At 42.5% G+C, this 9,804-nt stretch overlaps 1 protein-coding gene and 1 long non-coding RNA gene across 2 annotated transcripts in view; one reads left to right on the top strand and one right to left on the bottom strand.

Annotated features, from left to right (window-relative positions):
- Positions 1-2,995: 2,995 nt before the first annotated feature.
- LOC140069590 (uncharacterized) lies at positions 2,996-8,706 on the bottom strand. Its single transcript, XR_011848819.1, has 3 exons — positions 8,586-8,706; positions 4,296-4,387; positions 2,996-3,120 (listed from the first exon to the last, which is right to left on the bottom strand). It is a non-coding gene; the product is annotated as an uncharacterized lncRNA (long non-coding RNA).
- The window catches only part of DNAH6 (dynein axonemal heavy chain 6), a 192,235-nt gene continuing 191,136 nt past the window's right edge, over positions 8,706-9,804 (top strand). The window contains exon 1 of the mRNA XM_072115444.1: positions 8,706-8,782. The gene's annotated coding sequence lies outside the window, so the exon portion shown is untranslated. The remainder of the gene's footprint in view (positions 8,783-9,804) is intronic.

Genomic DNA, 9,804 nt, shown 5'->3' with positions numbered 1-9,804 from the left:
GTAATATACTGTACCCCATACACAGCCCCCCAGCTTAGTAATATACTGTATCCCATATACAGCTCCCCAGCTTAGTGATATACTGTACCCCATATACATCCCCGCAGCTTAGTAATATACTGTACCCCATATACAGCCCCCCAGCTTAGTAATATACTGTATCCCATATAGAGCCCCCAGCTTAGTAATATACTGTATCCCATATACAGCCCCCCAGCTTAGTAATATACTGTACCCCATATACATTCCCGCAGCTTATTAATATACTGTACCCCATATACAGCCCCCCAGCTTAGTAATATACTGTATCCCATATACAGCCCCCCAGCTTAGTAATATACTGTATCCCATATACAACACCCCAGCTTAGTAATATACTGTATCCCATATACAGCCCCCCAGCTTAGTAATATACTGTACCCTATATACAGCCCCACAGCTTAGTAATATACTGTATCCCATATACAGCCCCCCAGCTTAGAAATATACTGTACCCCATATACAGCCCCCCAGCTTAGTAATATACTGTAACCCCAGCTGAAATCTGACCCCATATAAATATATAACCCCCTCCCCCCCCAGGAAAAGAAGAATCTGGTCTCATATAATATATACAGCCCCCAGCATAAAATTATTCTGGCCCCATATAATATATAGAGCACCCCCGCCCCCGGAATAAATTACTCTGGCCCCATATAATATATACTGCATCCCCCCCAGTATAAAACAATTCTGGCCCCATATAATATATACAGTACCCCCCCAGTATAAAACAATTCTTGCCCCATATAATATATACAGCCCCCCAGTATAAAACAATTCTTGCCCCATATAATATATACAGTCCCCCCAGTATAAAACAATTCTTGCCCCATATAATATATACAGTCCCCCCCAGTATAAAACAATTCTTGCCCCATATAATATATACAGTACCCCCCCCCAGTATAAAACAATTCTTGCCCCATATAATATATACAGTCCCCCCCCAGTATAAAACAATTCTGGCCACATATAATATATACACCCCCCACAGTATAAAACAATTCTGGCCCCATATAATATATACACCCCCCCACACACACACAGTATAAAACAATTCTAGCCCCATATAATATATACACCCCACACACACACACACACACAGTATAAAACAAGTATGGCCACATACAATATATACCCCCCCCCAGTATAAAACAATTATGGCCCCATATAATATATACCCCCCCCCCCCCAGTATAAAACAAGTATGGCCCCATAGCCATCTCGCCTCATGGCAGATGCGGCCCTGCTGTAATGTATTATATGATTATGCCATCTAGGTTAAAGGGGTATTCTGGGAATATGAACGTGTGATGCAAAAACCAATGATGTTATAAATAAATGAATATAATAAAACTCAATGTCATTAGTCACAAAATGGAGCTAAAATAGTTTGATTTTATGATTCACAAAATTTTATTGCCTCTCTAAAGTATGCAGAGTTATCACCAAGATGGCCGCCACTTGAAATTACAAGTCCAATAATTCTTTTGTTCTCAGTAACTCCTCCTCCCTCTTATGCTCTTCTCCCAGTGATTATGTAATAGACTTTCTTGCTCTGTTACCATAGTAATGATGTGTAACTGCCATCCCTGCACATCAGTAAAACACTGGCCATACTGGATGCACTACAACCAACCGACTACAGCCAAACAAGTGGTGATCACATGACCTACCGAGGCAGGTGCAGGACATGTGATGCGGACATGTGACCAGCTGCCATCTTCTGTCCTGTGTCTGCGAAAATAATTGTTACAAAATAATGCTCCCAATAGATATACATATGCCACCAGTACTGATCACCTTTGTGATCCGACTGGTGTCTATAAATGGTAATGCAGATGGTAAATATCTGCCTGGGAAGGAGTGTTAACTACTGTGACCAGTCAAATGTCATGTTTAGACTTATTTTGTGCAAAGGTGCCGGTTGGATAACCAGAGCTGGACACTCCCAGGGGAAGTTTATAAAAACCCTTGGAATGAAAAGTTCTGGCCTTTAGGTCTTTCGGCCCAGGATGGAATAAGAAGCAACCAGAGCCTGCTTGGAATACTGCATAGCAATTCCTCACCTTCAACCTGAAGCTACCTATACCAGGATATGAGCAACCTCTGCTGAACACTATCCAATCAGCAACTTTGAACCAGTTGACTTGTTCCCTGCTGTTGTGGCCATTGCCATGTTCCAGAACAAAAGAGCTGTGAGTTTTCTGGTTGACATCCCTTGTTTCCATGTGATCCCTCCCTAAAGCAAGGAAGCCTCACTTACCATCTAGCTGGGGATTATTACACCTACAGCGGGAGTGCCCCAGTGAGAACTATCACACATCTGCAGCATCTCTCTCCTTTCTTGCAAGTCTACCTGCCGGGTACCTGCCCGGCGTGAATTAGGCCTGTTCATCCAGTACCCAGCACCATGACCCCATAGAGCACTGGTCCGTGCTCAGTCAGCCACTCAGATACCAAAGGGAATCCATCTTCCCCCAGGCCCAGAAAGGCTACCAGGACGGTAGGGAATGTTGCAGTAACTCAGAGCTTACTACCAACATAGCCTCTCTCCCTATTGCCTCTTGAGAGAAAAATGGCCAACAAAATAATGAAAATGCAACTGTGTCTGTAGCAAGAATACAATGATAAAAATCTCTGTAATTTCAGATTTTTTTTATTTTTTCACATTTTTGTAATATTTGGGTGAAAATCTTATTTTTTTAATACCTAGTTTGCATCATTTCAAGATTATAGTATATTATTGTATGCAATATGACCTTATTGAATGCTATATACCATTGTTTGATTCTGCAGAGATTACTAGATGTACTGTTTCTACATGTGGAATATGTTGTATTTCCCAATCATTGAGAAACTTATTGCTAATTTATTCTAAAAACTGGATATTGCATCATAAAAGACAATGAAGATTTTTTAAATGAAAAGAACACATATTGGCCAAGGGCAATGTGATTGAGAAATAGCTTTAATGGGCTTTAACTTAGTATTGAACTTCTATAGCAATGTCATTACATTGACTAAGACAGCACATGTGGTCATCAAAGACACGCATTCATCTCATACTCTCAAATTCTAAGGAAGAAAGAAATATCTGTTAGATTATGTACAAGGTTACAACACAAGTCTCTTTTCTATGTTTTGTAAGCTGTGCTTACAAAGAGGACCTTGTCTGTATTTAAATACTATGTTTAATACTATTGTAATAAGCTTGGCAGTACATCCGCAACTTGCTTTTTTACATTAAATTGGATTCCTTTGAAAATATGGAGATTGGAAATGTGATGAAATTACACAGAAAGCAAGATCAACTTTGTAACTAAATTATGGCATAATATGGAGCCATTCAAAAGGTAGACGATGGTTTAGCTCATATACATTTATTATCACCTTTGATGGTAAGGGAAAATAACTAAATTACAGCTTCTATAGAATTTACAGTATTTACATATTTAGGGCACATTCACATGGCCGTCTGCGGGGACGTACATGCGGCCGCAAATTTGCGGCCGTATGTACGTCCCCATAGACGGCAATAGCGGCGCGGCGCAGATGCGGTGCCACACATGTGTGGCACCGTTCCGGCCCGCACACCGCAAAAAGATAGAGCATGCTCTATCTTTGGGCGTGTGTGCGGCCATGCGCCGCTATTCTCTATGGAGGGAGGAGGGTGTGAATGTACCCTTATATGTATCTGGAACTGGACTTGGACCGAAAATGCATCCTAAGGGTACATTCAAACGGAGTTCTTCACACAGCGGCCATGCACTGGAGAGGAGGAGGAGGTGGCCCCTCCATAGGAAACAGCGGTGCACGGCTGCACACTCAGGAAAAGATAGAGTATGCTATTGCTGTCTATGGGGACATATATGCGGCTGAAAATTTGCGGCCGCATATACATACCCACAGACGGCCGTCTGAATGAACCCTAACACACAAACCCACCTTGTCCACAATTTCCAGCATCAAGATGTGGGATTAAAATTTTTAACACTAGGCTGTATACTTTTGGATTAAGAAATCCATCCTATCAAGAGACCCAAGAAAAAAATGCTACTTAATCCAATCATCAAAAATGGACTTTACATTAATATAACATTTAAATCTATCTTTTTGTGTCTATAATTATCTGATTAACTCATAATATAGACAAAGCACCAGCCCCACATTAGCCAATAGTCTCACAAGCAACCTTTAGCAACCCATATTGAGTGCAGAATTGTGAGCTCATGTGTAATGCCAGCACTTACTGTAAATCTGATCCCATCTGATCAGAGGATACTTTTTCATCTTCTTCTTCTATCTGGTCACCATTTCAGCTTCTTGCAGCCACAACTCGTCTCTGCAGATTTAGCAACACAAACATTTTAGGTTCCTCACTCCATCATCATCTCCTCTACGTTCTTATCAAAAATGTAATACTATTCTTTTGTTCCTCTAGAAATCACTATTATGCCCCCACAGTAACCAATATAGTAACATTCCCCTCACAGTCACCAATATGGTAGCAGTGTCCCTACACAGAAGCCAATATTGTAACAGTGTTCCCACACAGAAGCCAATATAGTAATGTGCCCCTACACTGTCACCAAAATGATAATGGTACACTCAGAGTAGCCAAAATAGTTAAAGTGCCCACCCACAGTAGATAAACTTGTCACAATGCCTGCAAATGATGCACAGTGCTCCCACACATAAACCAATAGTAACACTGCTCCAGTAGTTACTAGTCACAGCAATGCACAGTAGTCAGTAGTCACAGGACCAGTCCTACATTAGCCAATAGTCCCAGTGCCTGCCTCCATTAGCCAGTAGTCCCAGTGCCTGCCAGCAGTCAAAGTGATTCCAGAAGTAATTGCAAATGCATGGTGAAGGCTAAAAAGTAAATTCCAACAATGATGGAATTAAAGGAGCTACACTAAAGAGTAGCAGAGTTAGTGGTGAAAGGTCCTCTTTAATAGCACTGAAATCCTATTGCATTTTTGCACTACTTTTTTAACGTCCCATTTTCCAAAAGCTGTAATCTTTTCATTTATTCACTTATGGAACCATGCGAAGACTTGTTTTCAACTTCACAAATGGTACTTTATAGTGGCCCTATTTTTTACTTTGGGTAACGTATGTGGAAGCTTGGGGAAAAAAATCTACAGCAAAACTAAAAAAACATTAACAAAAAAATCATTGTGCATTTTTTTCTTACGGCCATTGTTCATAAGAGTTTGATTGTGCAGTCGAAATGATACATCCCTTTTCTTTAATTTTTTTGTGTCAGTATGGTCAGGGACATACTTTTAAATAAAAAAAAAAAAAGAAGCCTGATCTCTGTTTGCCTAGAGAACAGTAGTGACGGCGGCGCGTCAGATGAAGATTGAGAAACATTGGGTACCGCAAGTGGTGGTGACATCACAACCCAAACCCGACACTTTCATAGTATCATAGTATATAAGGCTGGAAAAAGATGCAAGTCCATCAAGTCCATCCTTTAAGAATTAAATAAATGTTTTTCCCCATAACCTGTGATTTTTTTTTTCTCTCCAGAAAGTCATCCAGGTCTCTCTTGAACATGTACATAGAGTCCGCCATAACAACCTCCTGTGGCAGAGAGTTCCACAGTCTCACTGCTCTTACAGTAAAGAATCCCTGTCTATGCCTTAGAGCAGTGATGGCAAACCTTTTAGAGACAGAGTGCCCAAACTGCAACCCAAAACCTAATTACTTATCGCAAAGTGCCAGCACGGCAATTTAACCAGAAAACTGACGGTTTAGTTTAGAATCAATTTACACAGGACTGTCTGAGCTCGGATTCCAGCAGTCCTATACACACTGAAACGCCAATTTTACACCATTTTACATCACATAAAAGAGTAATAAAAAGTTATCAAAAGGTTACGCAGTCCTCAAAATGGTAGCAATGAAAACAACGGCTCATTAAGCAAAAAAACCACACCTCCCCAGCTCCGTGCACTAAAGTTATTAGCCTCACAAGATGGCGAAACTATTTCCTTTTTCGTACACTGTTTTAATTATAGAAAAAGCATTAAAACACAATAAAACCTACAAGTCTGGTATCACTGTGATTTTACTGAACCAAAGAATAAAGGAGACAAATGATTTGGAGTGCACAGCGAAAGTATTAAAATCCAGCTTCCCAGTACACGACATGGAATAATAAATGAGAAGTAAAATATGTTACGCAAAAAATAAGCCCTCACACAGGTATATACAAATGCACATATAAATTTATAATATAATATGCATATACATAAATACATACATAAAAATACATATGTTACTTGCTCAGGTGTCTGTTGTTCCAGGGTGGGGGGGGGGGTAATGCAGCATCTGGAGTTCGGGGCAGTGGGGTTATGAGGCATGAGTTCCAGGAGAGGGGGTGATGGGGGGCAGTGACCGGAGTTGAGCGGGGGAGTGAGAGCGGACGGAGTTCTTGCAGGGGGGGGGGGTTGATAGCGGGCAGATCGGGCTGGGGTTCGGGCGCGGGGGGGGGGGCGGTGTCTTGTAGTAGCGGCCGCAGTTTGTGCAGTGACTTTCGGGCCGGTTGCGGGCGGAGTTTTATTGGAGGTGCGGGCAGGAAATCAGACTCCTGCTGATCTACTATGCCCCGTGGATGCGCTGAATTAAAAAAATAAATAAATACACTCACCTCAGACTCTGCGTTCCTCCGGCTGATCACTGCAGCGCACATGGAGTAAGGTTCCCCAGCGCTGGCAGCGTAATGACATCATTACACTGCCAGCGCTGGGACGCTTACCGTCCTGTGCGCTGCTGTGATAAGAGTGACAGCAGGCAGTGTCGGCGCCCTGCTCTGTCATGGCTGTTAGCAGTATCGGAGCGCAGCTCCAATACTGCTAACAGCCATGACAACCAGGTGTGGACAGTGGTTGTCCGCACCTGGCAGTGGTTGGGAGGATGGGGCGCGTGCCAGCAGTGAGGGCTCTGCGTGCCCTCTCTGGCACGCGTGCCATAGGTTCGCCACCGCTGCCTTAGAGGATGCCCCTTGTCCTGGTCACTGGCCTAGGTATAAAAAGATCTTTGGAGAGATCCTTGTACTGTCCGTTCAGGTATTTGTACATTGTAATGAGTCTCCCTTCAGTTGTATTTTTTTCTAAACTGAATAATCCAAATATTGTAATCTGTCATTGCATTCCAGTGCCCCCATTCCCCTAATAATCTTGGTTGCTCTCCTCTGTACCCATTGCAGTTCTACTATGTCCTTTTTATACACTAGTGCCCAAAACTGTACACAATTCTATGTGTGGTCTGATCAGTGATGTGTACATAAAACTATGTCCATATCATGAGAATCTATTCCTCTCTCGATACATCCCATAATTTTATTTGCTTTAGCAACAGGCGCCTGGCTCCGGTCACTAAAATTAAGTTTACCATCCACCAATACCCCCAAGTCTTTTTCAGCACCAGTTCAACCAAGTAATTGCCTGTTTAGAACATAATTATACTTTTTGTTTCCATGGCCCAAGTGCATAACTTTACATTTATGTACACTAAATCTAATCAACCATTGCTGAGTAGCCATCATCTGCTGCATCATGGCAAAAACTTGTCGAAGCTGTTGACCTTGCGTAGCAAACGGCTGGGATTGCTGGACCACAACGGTGGTAAGATCGGTCAGTTCAGGAAGCGGAACCACGGCCGGATCTTACTGTCAGACTCCAGGGGTAGTGAACCCACCCCCCGACACCTGGGACCGGAATCTAAGTGGTACCCGGCTTTCACCAAAGCCTGCCGCAAAGTGGGTTGGGCTTGTTACAGAATGGTACCACCAGGTAGTTCAACAGACTTCAGGCAGAATTGTAGTTGGGGACAGGCAGGATGTCAGGACAGGCAGCACGGGATCATAGTCGGGACATAGCAACAGGTCAAGGCAGGCAGCTGAGAATCATAGTTGGGAACAGAACCAGGGTCACAATGGGAAAACCCACTAATATCAAAGGACATGGGAACAAGCTTTTTCTAAGGCTGTGAAGCACAAAGATCCAGCACTTGAAAAAGTTCACTCTGTGATGAGTTTTATTTTCTGAAATGAATTACTGAAAAAAATGACCTTTTGCTGATATTTTAATTTATTGAGAATAACTTATAGCTCCACCAGCCCAATCCCCAGTCACTCTCAGTATAAGGAACCCCCTTTAGTAGAGATTTGGAAGTTCTTATATACTTTATAAATGGTCTGGGCTACAAGTTGTGATTGATTTCTAGTCTTGTATCAAGGAAGACTGATGGGCATGGAGCCCTCATGGCAGGGCACGGATCCCACATGGCAGGGCACGGGGCCCACATGGAAGGGCACGGAGGCCACATGGCAGGACATTGAGCCCACATGGCAGGGCACGGAGTCCACATGGCAGGGCACGGAGCCCACATGGCAGGCACTGAGCCTATACCAGTCCGTAGCGGGAGGCATGTAGACTGCTGTTCCCATAATATAACAGGGCGGTGCTGCTGTCTATAGGCGTCCTATACATAACGCATGACTACGGGCTGTGTATGGCGGTACATACTCCTCTCTGTACACTATGGTAGCTCTGCACGGAGCAGCCACTACCCCGGTGACTACTCTCCTCCCGGGAGCTAGAGGGCCCGCCCTCCTCCCCCTCAGTAACGCCCCCAGGTCCCGGGCTACCTCCAGGACGGCTGGTTGCTAGGCGACTGTAAACACGCTGGGACGCAGAAGTTTACTGAAAGTTTCCTTCGTGTGGTAAGTTGTTATATATAATATTATATATGCATTTATCCATATATCTATTTATATACATGCTATGTATGCCGGTCTATTCCGCTGGAGTAACAGGGATATATATGATGTCACTGATCGGGAACCTGACTCTCCTGATGAGAGTGACCCTGGTCATACCTGCTGCCCCTCACTCACTGACTGCATGTGCCATTCCTCATGCCTAGTGACACTGCCACTCACCAGAAGTCAGCATATACTTTGCCCAAAATCACTGCTCATTCACTTTTCTGTCACTTTTGCTAATGTTGCACTGAGAGGACAGTTACCTTCTTTAGGTTTGGGTCTATGCAAACCATTTAATGTGTCAACATTATAAATACCTTTTTTATACCTTTACATGGAGACACATGAAGGTCTTTTTATGGATTCTGCACAAATTAGACAGAAAATATATGTCCACAAAAAAACATACATATAAAACCATACACAATAGACATGTGGCACATTATACACATATAATTGCCTCAAATGTCAGTATCTCTTCATGTAATTGCTGCTAATAGCTCTTTTTGGTACTGACATTTGTGGTTGTTGTATGTGTATAATGTGTAGGGCAGTCCACTACTGCATGTCTGTTGTATATGATTTTAGATGTATGTTTTTATATTTTTTTGATGTCCTTAATAATGATTAATAAAGCATTTTCTATGTTTTTTTATTTGTGGTATTGATTATATATTGGTATTCTAAATACTTTGGTTGGTATAATAGTATGCACAGAGTATGTATTTCCCCCCTTTCTTAATGGGGTACACTAGAATCTTTTAAAGATCACCTATTTTTACTTATCACAGTGATCTTCCATTAGAACAAACATTGTATACCGTCTGTACTTGATATTGCAGCTCATCCCATTCACTTGAATAAGACTGTGAAGTGGTGCAACTGCTTCAAGCAGCTGATGGGTAGAGGTGCCAAGTGTCTGCCATTCTGATGACTCAAAGGCAGGCAATCAAAAGATAAAGTGCTAGAATATCTCTTGA

Source organism: Engystomops pustulosus, chromosome 1 (assembly GCF_040894005.1).
Source record: "Engystomops pustulosus chromosome 1, aEngPut4.maternal, whole genome shotgun sequence".
In the NCBI taxonomy this organism is placed as follows: domain Eukaryota; kingdom Metazoa; phylum Chordata; class Amphibia; order Anura; family Leptodactylidae; genus Engystomops; species Engystomops pustulosus.
Note: the sequence above shows the minus strand (reverse complement) of the source record. Positions and strands in the feature narration are given on the sequence as shown.